Genomic DNA, 12,062 nt, shown 5'->3' with positions numbered 1-12,062 from the left:
TGACCCTTTGCTTCTAAGATGCTTTGGACTAGGTGGTGAGTTAGAACTTCTAGGGGTTGGCCAAGTGTAAATTTTAAAGATTTCTTCAATTAGAATGGCTGTAGCAGCCATTGCCCAGAAGCATAAAGGCCCTCTAGCATCCACAGAGTCTAAGTATTTTGAGAAGTAGGAAACCTGCCTAGGGACAGGTCCTAAGGACTGTGTTAATACTTCCAAAGCCTGTCCTTTCCTTTCATCAACATATAGTGTGAAAAGTTTTTTTTTTTTTTCTAGATTGAGCAGAGCTAATGCTAGAGTAGCAACCAATTTAGTTTTCAGAATCTCAAAAGCTTTAGTCTGGTCAAGGTCCCACTCTAAAAGGAGTGAGTTAGGGCCTTGAGCAGACTCCTAAAAGGGCTTAGCAATAAGATCAAAATTATCGATTCAGAGTCTTTGAAATCCAACCATGCCTAGAAAAGTTTGAAGTTGTTTCTTAGTGGCTAGAAGAAGGACAGACAGGATTGCCCTTTTCCTCTCCGAGATTAAGGAGCAAGAGGTAGCTGTTAGTTCCTGGCCCAGATATTTCATTGTTTGGAATGCTATTTGGACTTTGTTCAAAGAGATCCTATAGCCTTAAATGCCCAAGAAATTAAGAGCTCCTGGTGGCAGCAGCCAAAGAAGTCTCCCAGGTGGGGCTACAAATGAGAATATCATTCACATACTGAATTAAGCAACTTTATGCTTGTTCTAGGTACCTTAAATCTCTTTCCAAAGCCTGGCCAAATAAATGTGGGCTATCCCAAAAAAATTGAAACAACACTGCCCATGATAATTGACATGGGCTTGATTTCCCAAAGGATGTCCATTCAAAAACAAAAATAATGTGTGAGTCTGTGTGAAGAGGTATACAGAAAAAAACATTTGAGATCCAAGGAAGAGAACATTGGGTACCCCCAGGGATCTGAGTAAATATAGTATATAGGTCAGATACTATGGAGTGTATTGGAATAACAACTTTATTAACAGCCCTAAGATCTTGAACAATTCCTTATTCTCCATTAGGCTTTTTTCTTTTTTACAGGAAAGATAGGAGCATTAGATGGGAATTGTTAAGGGACAATAATTTTATACTTAAGGAATTTTTCAATCGATAGTTGCAGTCCCTTCCAGACTTTGGGATTAATTGGATATTGGCAGTGATGGGGGAAACCGTTAGGGACTCAGAGGGGAACAGACAGGAGTGACATAAGTAGCTTGCCCAGGAATTCCCTTATCCCAAATAATTGACTCAACTGTCTCTCACACTTCTGAGGGAATATGGAGAGGCTTGGTGAACAGAGGAAAAAGGGAGATGGGAGACTTAACTAGAAAAAGTTGGCTCCCCAGTTTCACCATCAGTTCCCTTCCCAACAAGAGGGCAGAGCAAGAGGAAGTGATAAAGAAGGTATTCTAACAACCCATCCTCAAATAGTCAGGGGAGGGGGTATGTCTTGAGATATCCCTTAATTTTCCCTTTGATACCTATGACCTGATGGGTTGAAGGACATGTATGGCCAGAGTAGTTGGTTTAAGGGGAGAACGTAGCCCCTGTATCAATTATAAATCAGATAACATTAACATCAAACTCAATTTTTGCCCACTGCTAGGTGAGAGAGATGGAGAAAGGGGTAGCACTGCCAAGCCCTAGGCTTTCCCATCATTCCAAGTCTTGATAAGACTGAAAGGATACTGCTGAAGAGGTTAAGGGTGCTTGAGACCCCAAAATACCAACATGCTGGGTCCTGCCAAATGAATTCAACTCAATTCTTCTCTCAGCCCAAGAAAAGCAAAGTTTATTAAAAGGTCTCTTGTATTAGACACAGCAAGTCTGTGCTAGAAAATTCTATAGTGCTCTCAAACCACATGGTGTGAGATGGGGTCTTATATACAGAAGGTTGTGGGAGAAATCTAGGGGTGGTCTAGGGGAGGAGATTTTGGAGGGTCTTCAGAAGGAGTTAATGAGGTAAATTAGTGATTAAGGGTGGAAAATAGCTGGAGGCTGCCTGGAGACTATGGACAATGGTGGGCTAGGCCAGTTCAAGGGTGGATTGATATTTTGTTAGACTCAAGGGGGGAAGTAGATGGACAATGGAGGGCTAAGCTAGTAACAGAGGTCTGGACCCAGCCACAATGTAAAGCTTATGGCCCCATGCAAATGCCTCATCTAAATGGAACAATTCAATCAGAGTTCAAGGGGGTTTCTAGAGCCTATACCTCAAAGATTCAAGGAGATATCAAGGGAGTTCCCAGAGCCTGCACCTCATCACTAGAAGGTAGCTTCACCACTTTTCCAAGTTCCTCTAATGTCCCTCCTGGTTATATCTTGGGCACAGTCCCAGAAGCATCAGTTCTGGGGGCTTCCTGGGGGAGGGGATGAGCCCTGGAGGGGCACTCCTTGGACCAGTGGCCCTCCTTGTAGCATCAAAAGCAGGCTTCCCCACTACACTAGTTACCAGGAGTGCCATCAGTCTTTTCCTGGTCATAACAGCAGCCAAAAATTGAGCCTGTTCTCCATCTCTAGCCTTATCCCTACATTATCTTCTGCTGCAACTAGGTCACTGTTATTATAGACTTCAGAGGCTGAGTCCAATAATTGGGCCTGAAGTGTTTGGGGTCTCATGACCAATTTCTTCAGTTTCCTCCTAATATCTGGGGCAGACTGATTAATGAAATCTATGCCAAAGATTACTGCCCCTTCTATAGAGTCAAGATCTAAATCTGTATACTTCTCAATAGTTTCTACCAGCCAGTTCAGGAAATAAAAAATAAAAAAAAACAGTGTTTTCCTTTTCTCCCTGAGTTATTTCCTTATTTTTTAAACAAATTTATTTGCTTCTGAAATCCAGTTTTTAGGCCTTCTAACAGGCAAATCACCATGTGGTCTCTCTTCTCCCTGTCCTCACTCTTCTGATCATCCCATCCCAGGTCTCTAGTGGGAACAGTATTCATTCCCAGTTCCTCTTTGGCAAGGGAAATTCCTCTGCGCACATCCTTGATCCCAACCCATCCTTTCCTCTCCAGCAGATTGTCCACTCTACTTTCCTCATTCTCTCTACTCTACAGCTTCTCCCTATCTATTGGCTCTTTGAAGCCTACCTATAAACAGGCCTCTGGCTCCTCCGTCCTTACAAGACTCTCATTTGATCCTCCTTAGGTTTTCGTGGCAATGCTCTCTCCTAGTTCTCTGATGTGTCTGACCATTCTTTCTTAGGCCACTTGTTTGATTTTTTATCCAGGTTCCCTTCTCTTGGCACAATGCATGGTACATATTTAGTACTTCCCAAGTGATTGTTGACTGACTGCCTACTGAGTGCACAGGTAGGTCCTGCAAAGGAAGACAATCAGTGCTGGATCATTCCACTGTCTTTAGGGGTGCTTGCTCAGAACTTCTCCAAGAATTCAGGTTATACCCGTTCTCACTAACCAAGATAGTCAATACCTATATAGCCATCCATGAATTAGAATCAAGATACTGCTTCTCTACATACATACAACCAATTCCTGGGTATTAGTCAACCTGCACGAATTAGGTTATTAGAGATATATGTGAGTTGACTATGTTAAGTTTAGGCAGAGTAAGAAATTTAACCCTACTCACAGAACTGTGACCATGTTACACATGCTGATTCAAACCCCTCTTGATTCTAAGTCCCCTAAAAACAGGCTAGCTCTCAATTTTCACAGGTCTACAGGGAAAAGGGCATTTCTCCAAGAGGAAATGTACCCTTGCTGTCCTATTAGGAAGCTTCTCAATCAAGAATACAGCTTCAGTTGGAATCTGGGCACTGAACAGGGATCTTCCAAACTGATCCAGTAATGAGCTTTTACATATACCACCCCCCTCCACCCCTCCCCACCACCTCACTTTCCCATTGGTGTAAATTAGGCATAAATGGCCATCCTCATGAATGTCAGACTAGAAAAATCCTTTTATGTACTCTTTTCAAGGAACACCCCTCAGTGCTCATTAAAGTGAGTACCCTCTCAGCTGTCCCCTTAGCACCTCATTTAGTTACATTTAACTCAGACATTTCTGGGTACATCAAAGTATTCCTCCTCAGGCATTCACTCTTTCAATCAATTAATTGAGCAACTCTCCTAAGCACCTTTTAAATATAATGTACTTAAAGGGAGCTTCAAGTCTTCTTTGAGTCAAGAGGTTTTTTTTACCAAAAGACTGCATATGTTCCAGGAGGCAAAACAAAAGGATCCTGATTATATATTCCAGAGATAAAAACAAAACAAAACAAAACAACACAAAAAAACTGAAGCTTCAGGCTTGAGCTTACTCACATATTGGGAAGTCATATGGGACATTTGTGGCAGGTAAAAGATGGAACGACAGGAAACAAAAGGTTGAAATTCTGAGAATATCAGTTTATTATTAAGCAATGCATTCTGATTGCATTACAATGTGAGGAACAGAGGAAGGAATTCTGTTTCCACAGGAGTGAAAACAGGATTAAAACTACTCCCAATTTTGAATGATAATAGGATACAAATCATGGTAACTGGTTCTAATCAGAGCTGTGACATATAAGAGCCAGGCTTCTGTTCAAGTGAAAGGTCAGAAGCTTGTATGCATGCTAAAGGAACCATTTAATATTATACAACACCTCCCCCCACCTCAATGCCCCACCCCAGGGCAGAGCAACTAATTTGAATACACATTCCATACAAGATGAGGGAGGAGAACATATCAAGGAAGATAACATGAAGTGAGTGGTTCAGGAATTTACATCTAACCAATGGAGGGGGGGAGCAGGATTTGAATCCAGGACAAGAAATAAAAAGCCTTGCATTTGTCTGAGCAAGCATACTCCTTTAGGGAGTTACCCATTCACAATGGATGTAAAACAAATGCAAAAATAAATGTAATCAGAACTTTCCCTGGTTTCAGGAGTTTTTTCTTTCTAGAACAAGCATGTTTCTCACAACAAGTTGTCACTGGTGGCCTTCCTTAGCTAGCTTTGGCACTGTACCCAGAATATAGGAGACAGATTTTTATAGATTAAAAACAAATAATCAAATAAGACTCCTTAATTAAAAGAAAACAATGAGGATGCAAAATTAGGTTATTTGATTTCTAATTGGAAGATTAGGGACTTTCCAAGCTGGGAGGAGGAGAGCTAACAGGTATAATTCCCTGAAATTCCCATAAGAATTAAACTCAAGCCTTTTCCTAGCCAAAGTAAAACAAAGTTTATTAAAGATTCGACATATTGGGTAGACTTTTTTTTTTTGGAGGGCAATTGGGAATAAGTGATTTACCCAAGGTCACATGACTAGTTTTTGTGATAAGTGTCTGAGGCTGGATTTGAACTCAGGTCCTCCTGACTCCAAGGCCAGTGCTCTATTTACTGTGCTACCTAGCCACCCTGATGGGTAGACTCTTAAGCAGTCTAAGTCTTTGTGAACTTGTATCCTCAAGAAAAAGCAGAACAATATGAAACAGAATGAGTCTGAATTAGATTTAATCTGAGCACCTTCATGGAGGGAACATGGATGTTATAAATAGAAAGCCTGTGTGAGGGATCTAGTGGTGATCTAGAGGAGGGGTTTTGAGTGTCCTGAGGAGGAGTGAAGAGGATCTTTGATGGTACTTAGGTCAGACTCCAGTAAGGGGATTAAGGTGAGAAATAGCTGAAGGCTACCTGGACATGACAAATGGAGGGCTAGGCTAGTTTAAGGGTAGCAGATTTGGGTATAGAGATTTTGATAAGATCAAGGATGGGAAGTACTGTGTTTCCCCCGATAATAAGACACTGTCTTATTATTTTTTTTTTGGACAGAAAAACACCAGAGGGCTTATTTTCAGGGGAGGGCTTATTTTAATGAACATTGACAGCAATTTTAATAAACAGGTAAATGTGAACGAAAAAATGTACCTTTATTCAATAAGCAAATCACTGGGGAAGAACAGGATGACGTGCTCACTGCTGCAGCTCTGATTGGATGTAGCTCACGGGGAGGGGGGGGCAAAGGGTGCATACAGAGGGTATCGTAATGTAGCGTGTAGAGCAGGGGATCACCTTCACTACAGAAGCAATCTCAATAGGGCTTATTTTCGGGGGAGGGCTTATTTTAGAGGAATCTTACACAGTAAGGGGAGGGCTTATTTTCGGGATAGGTCTTATTATCGGGGAAACACGGGTAGTTGGACAATGGAGGGCTAGGCTAGGTTAAGAGTAACAGAGATTTGGGCCTAGCTATAAATGAAAGGCTTCAAGCAAATTCCTCATCAAGTGGGAAGATTCAAGAGGGTTCCCAGAGCCTGTACTCCACCACCACCACCCCACTATTTCTCCCCTATCCATTGAGAGAGTCATAGCATACAACAAATATTTATTGCAAAGTGAAAAAAATGGAAAGATTTTAACAATCAGCAAAATTCATCAGTTCATTTTAAACATCGGAAGAACATGCAATTTGCCACACCTGTGGTCCTTCTACCTTTGCAAAGGAATGAGGTTGGTATGGCTTCTCATTTCTTTTCTTCAAAGTATCTTTGTTTGTCATTTTGCAACATTCACTTTGATGGTTTTGCAGTTGTTCTTCCCATTTGTTTTCTTGCCAAATGAAGTTGAATCAATACCCCTAACCAGGCAAATGCTTCCAAAGAAGTTGAAGATAGAGGGAGTATACTCCTATTACTAAAAAATGCCTACAAGCATTTTTAAAAGGGTACCCAAATACTAAAGAAAAAAGTAAGTAACTTGTCATTAGATGGCTAGCTAAAGTGACATACCAATGGCATATTATGTCTGTCACCATTTTTATTAATCTACTTCAGTTCTCTATATGTCTCATGCCAGTGACAATTTTGTTAGCAGTGTCCTAATCATGGATATTAGCATTGTCAGTGGTATCATAGCATTGTTATTTATCAATGCTTTCACTGTCACTATCACTGGCAGTTGTATTGTTATAGTTTCAGTGTAATTTTCACAAAAGGCATTAGCATCATCATTGACATCACTATCAGTAGTGTCATCATCAGAATGATTATCACTATCTTCCAACTTTTTATATCATCATCATCATCATCATCATCATCATCATCATGGCTGGCACCATTCCTGGAGTTATTGTCTTTATCCTCATTGCTGCTTCTATCATTACTTTTATCAAATAGGTTGTCACCATTCCTAATTTTGTCTTCAGTATTGTCATCATTCCTATGTCTAACACTGTTGCAGGTAATATGGTCATTATCAATATTGCTATTATTATCATTGAAACTTTTGACATCATCTTCATCGTCACTGTTGTTGTCAGTAACCTTGTGGTCACCATTGTCATTATCAATGTTTTGGTCCTTGCTATCTTGGCCATACCCATCATCAGGATCTTCAGTGTTGTCAGCAAAGTTATCACCATCATCATAATTATGATTACATCTGTTGGTTTCATCAATGATTTCACCACCATTATCACTGCTATTGTCTTCACTTTCATCATCTTCAGCAGGCTGGCATGCAGATGGGAATGTGGAACACACAAACAAGTCTACCAATCCTTTAAATTGTCCTTGAGTAATTTCAGCTGGGGAAAGAATCTCAATGGATTCTTTCTCAGAATTATATTCATATGCTCTGCTATCAGTGTCATTTGAAAATGATATAAAATCTTGGTCCATAAGAAAGTCTGAAGGTGTTGCTTCATTATATTTAGTTTGGCTTCTTAATTCACTCCTTTTCTGTAGTTTTTCCTTTTTCTCTGCCATTTCCAAAACTTGTTCACTTCTTTCTATAGATTCTCTAGGTGTTACCTCAAACACAGATTCCAGTTTCCAGGTTGAGAAAGTGTAAGCAAACACTTTGTATTTCTTTTTTCCAGGAGCTGGACTGTAAAAAGGAAAAAAAAATAGAGTAGATAATTTCAGGAGAAGATAAAAGGCCAATGGTCTCAAAATTTTATTAAAACTCTGTGGAAAATATTGTTTAATGGAACTAAATGCAATTATCATTACTGTTGAATTACTTTCAAGTTCTTTATTCATTAAAAAAGTCTTTCATTATATTTTCCTTTTGTGTTGCTTTAAAGTAATTGAGAGAGGTCAACATGAAAAGTGTTGGAGAAATGTTTTATCTCCGACTAAAAGCCTCCAAAAGCCAGTTAGCAGTAGAGAATGCCTTGCTTTGTGGAATGGTTCCTTACTTATGAATTCACTTAAATTAGTAAATAGAAGCAATGTAATAATCAGAAAAAAAGCTTTGGAGACAGAAGAAGTGGATTTGAACCTAGCTCTGCAATTTACTATGTGGACTTGAGCAATTCATCTCTCTGTGTACCTCTAAATTTTATTATTCAAGTATCTCTAAATGTTTTTGATCTTAAATCTCCCAGTCTTGGGCAGCTAGGTGGCACAGTGAATAGGGCACCAGCCCTGGAGTCAGAAGAACCTGAGTTCTAATCAGGCCTCAGACACTTTTTACTAGCAGTGTGCCCTTGGGCAAGTCACTTAACCCCAATTGCCCTGTCTTCCCCCATCCAAAAAGCATAAAAAAGAACTCCCAGTTTATGATTTTCTTTTGATCTTGAGAGTCAGTATCACACCAATCCTCATGCTTTTATGGTAAAAGGATCCCTTGTACACATATGGAACTTTGCCACCTGAGTTCCCCTGTGTCCTGGTTCAAGTTACTTGATCTCAAGGGTCCAGACATGACCCAGCTAGGAGAAGAAGCCCCAGGAAGCCAAGATGACTTTCATAGGCTCTAGACTGCAACAACAGAAGAAGACACCACATCTGTGATGGTGAAAGGTCTTCTATTTGGGTACAAGGAGTTGTAGATGAACTTGGGGAGACTTAATAACTTAATGGGTGGGAGAATGCCAGCATACTTTAAGGACATTAGAAGTTCAAGCATATTCAGTACCTAATCCTTTAGGTCTGAATGCCTCACCACCTGTCCTTTTACAAGTCATGCTTTATCAAATCCCATCTTTGGGTTTTGCTCACTAAGGCTCCAAATTTTGCTCCTATTCTTATACTGCTAAATGAAGTGAAAGTCACAAAACTGAGTTTACTGGGTCTATTATAATTTGTTGTCACATAATCTCAATTTGGCCCTTATTGCAGAAAGGCAATCCTTTTAAATTTCCCTAATTAATTTACTTTCCCACTGATCACAGCAGAAATTATAAATATTTTATTCACTTTAAAGCCTCCCACAGTACCCCTTTCTCTCTATCTCATTAGTTGAGGATTTTATCTCATTTAACTGAAAAAAAAAGCCATTGGATAGGTTTCTCTTTTCTTCTCATCTTCTATCAATTAGATCCACCCTCCCCATTATCTCTATCACCTGGCATCCATTAGGAAGTGGCCATTCTTCTTGAGTGGGATAAGATTGCCTGGACCCCAGACTTAAGTTTCTATTAACTTTCTTAGGTAGTTTTCTAAAATCTAGACAGATTTGTAGTAAGTTACCAAAGACTTAGCAGGATGAGGGCGGGGGAAGGGGTGGTCTTTTTCGTAACTTTCTTTACAGCTTTACATTCTGTATTTTGGGCCTCTCTCCCCAGACTGCTTCTGGTGAAGATGATTCCCCCTTCTCATGAGAAGAAATAAATATATTTTTCTCTGAAGATACCTCTGAGTTATTGAATTTATTTTGGGCAAAGGTCTTTTGTCCCACACATTCTTCCTGAGGGAAATCCTTCTGCTTGCATTTTTGATACCAAGGCTACGCCTTCAATAGTAGATGGCCCATTTTATTATCTCCACTTTCTCTAATTTTCATATTCTATCTATCTAATGGCTCTCTGTATTTTACCTGTAAACCAACCCATGAATTCCCCATCCTTAAAAAACTAAAAACCTTACCTGATGTTCGGAAAACAATGCATTCTCCTAATTCTGCTTTGACTGTCTGACTGCTCTTTCTCATTCTTCTTGTCTGATTACTCATCTAAGTCCCCTCAACATAGCAAAATGCCTAGCTCAAGGACAGGGAACCTTTGGCTTTGAGGCCACATGTGGCCTTCTAGGTCCTCAATCCAAACTCTGACTGAATCCAAACTTCACAGATCAAATCCCCTTAATAAAAACATTTGTTCTGTAAAATTTGAACTCAGTCAAAAGGCTACACCCAAGGACCTAGAAGGCCACACGTGACCTCTAAGACCAGAAGATTCCCCACCCCTGTCCTAGCCCATAGTAAATGCTAAATAATGTTAATTGATTGCCTACTAAGTACACAGATATGTCCTACTAAAGAAAGCAATCAGCATTGGATCATTTCAAAGTCTTTTGGTTTCTAGCTCACTACGACATCTCCAAGGACATCTCTAAGAATTGAACTCTACCTCTTTTCCCTATGAAGATAGTCCACAACAACATAATCAAGGATCAACAATCCCCTTCTGAGTGGGCCTGATCTTACTGGTATCATGGAGATAATATCACAACCAACTTATTGTCAGTCTCTTGATATTTGATATTCACAGACTGAGAAAAGATATTGCAGTTATTAAAATACCTATTTCACAGATAGGAAAACTGAGTTTTAAAAACTTGACCAGATTTGTAGAAGCTATATCAGACTGCATGCCCCCCCTGGAGGATGAGAGGAAGGGGGAGAAAATTTGGAACTCAAAAACTTGTGGACCTGAATGTTATAAACTAAAAGTAAATAAATTAATTAAAAAAAAAAAAACTTGACCAGGGTCATAGAACTATGACATGTCATAAACACTGATATAAACCCTAAATCCCTACTGGTTCTAAATCTTTTCAAATGTCCACTCTCCATTTTCTTAGATCTGTAAGAAAAATTTATTTACCCAGGAGAAAAAAAAAGGGGAAAAAAAAACAACTTACCTGGGATATACTTCTAGGAGGCTTCTTAGTCAGGGACACAACAGCAACTGGAATCTAGACTCTGAGCAGAGACTTCTCAAACTGAACCTGCTGGCCTTTTATATTCCTTTTCCTCTTCAGGTTCACCTCTCTTTTTTCATTTACATAAAAGGTGTGAATCCCAACCTCCTTGTCAGTGATGAAGTAGAAAAAATCCTTTTGTCCCCCTCACCAAAGCCATCCCTCAGTTCTAGGTTACCTTCTCAGCTCTCTACTTACCCCCTCATTTAATTAACACTTTACTTGAAAACCTTTGAGTGTATCACTCCTCAGAAACAATGAAAAGGGAGTTTACCTGGATGAATTAATGACACCAGTCTCCTAAGCACCTACTAAGCTACTTAGACAAAGAGAAGCTTCAATCTTCTTTGCAGTGAAGAGAACTTTTTACCAAATGATCCTAAGTGTTACTGAAGGACTGACAAAGGATCCCGATGTCTGAATAAGCCAATCAAAGTCCAAGCTCCATGTTTTCTCCTATTTAGACTAGACAACTATTATGTACGATGAGGGAGTCAAAGGCTCCTCAGAAGCCTCAGGCCCTTGGGAAGTGTAGTCAAATGTACCATGAAGAGCAGTCAGGTCATCAATAACCAACTAACTGCTGGGGGAATCATCAGACAGAAAAAACAAAAGTTATCAACGAAAATTTACTTTAGAAAAAGACTACTACTCTCCTAAGTATGTTCTTTATCCTTTGGGGAGGTCAACAGTTATTATACAATGCACATATTTTCAGAGGTTTTTAATGTATCAATCAACTGAAATGACATAATTTTTTCTTTAAAAAAAACTGTCATATAGGATGGCTATTAGGGAGGGAGAGGAGGAAGGATACTTGGAATAATTGTGGTAAGATTAGGAACCAGATAATATCAATAACATTTATTCTATTATATTATTATATAAAGCGGTGGAGCCAAGATGGCAGAAAGAAATCAGGAAGTTGCCTGAGCTCTCCCCAGTTTCCCCTGGAAACAAAATTAAATAAAGATTCAATAAAATAATCAAAAAATAAAATGGATTCTGGAGTGACAGAACCCAAAAAAAGATGGAGTGAAAAATTTTCCAGCTTGAGATAACTTAGAATGGGTACAGAAAATGTCTGTCTCATTTAAGTAAAAGGAAAACACTGACCAAAGGAAATAGTGTCCTGGAAAGCCAGCAAGAGTCCCTT

The sequence above is a fragment of the Petaurus breviceps genome, unplaced genomic scaffold (assembly GCF_028583685.1).
Source record: "Petaurus breviceps papuanus isolate PSGF00001 unplaced genomic scaffold, PetGlider_PUasm1.0 90444, whole genome shotgun sequence".
NCBI classification, from domain to species: Eukaryota; Metazoa; Chordata; class Mammalia; order Diprotodontia; family Petauridae; genus Petaurus; species Petaurus breviceps.
This window is presented reverse-complemented; position numbering follows the sequence as displayed.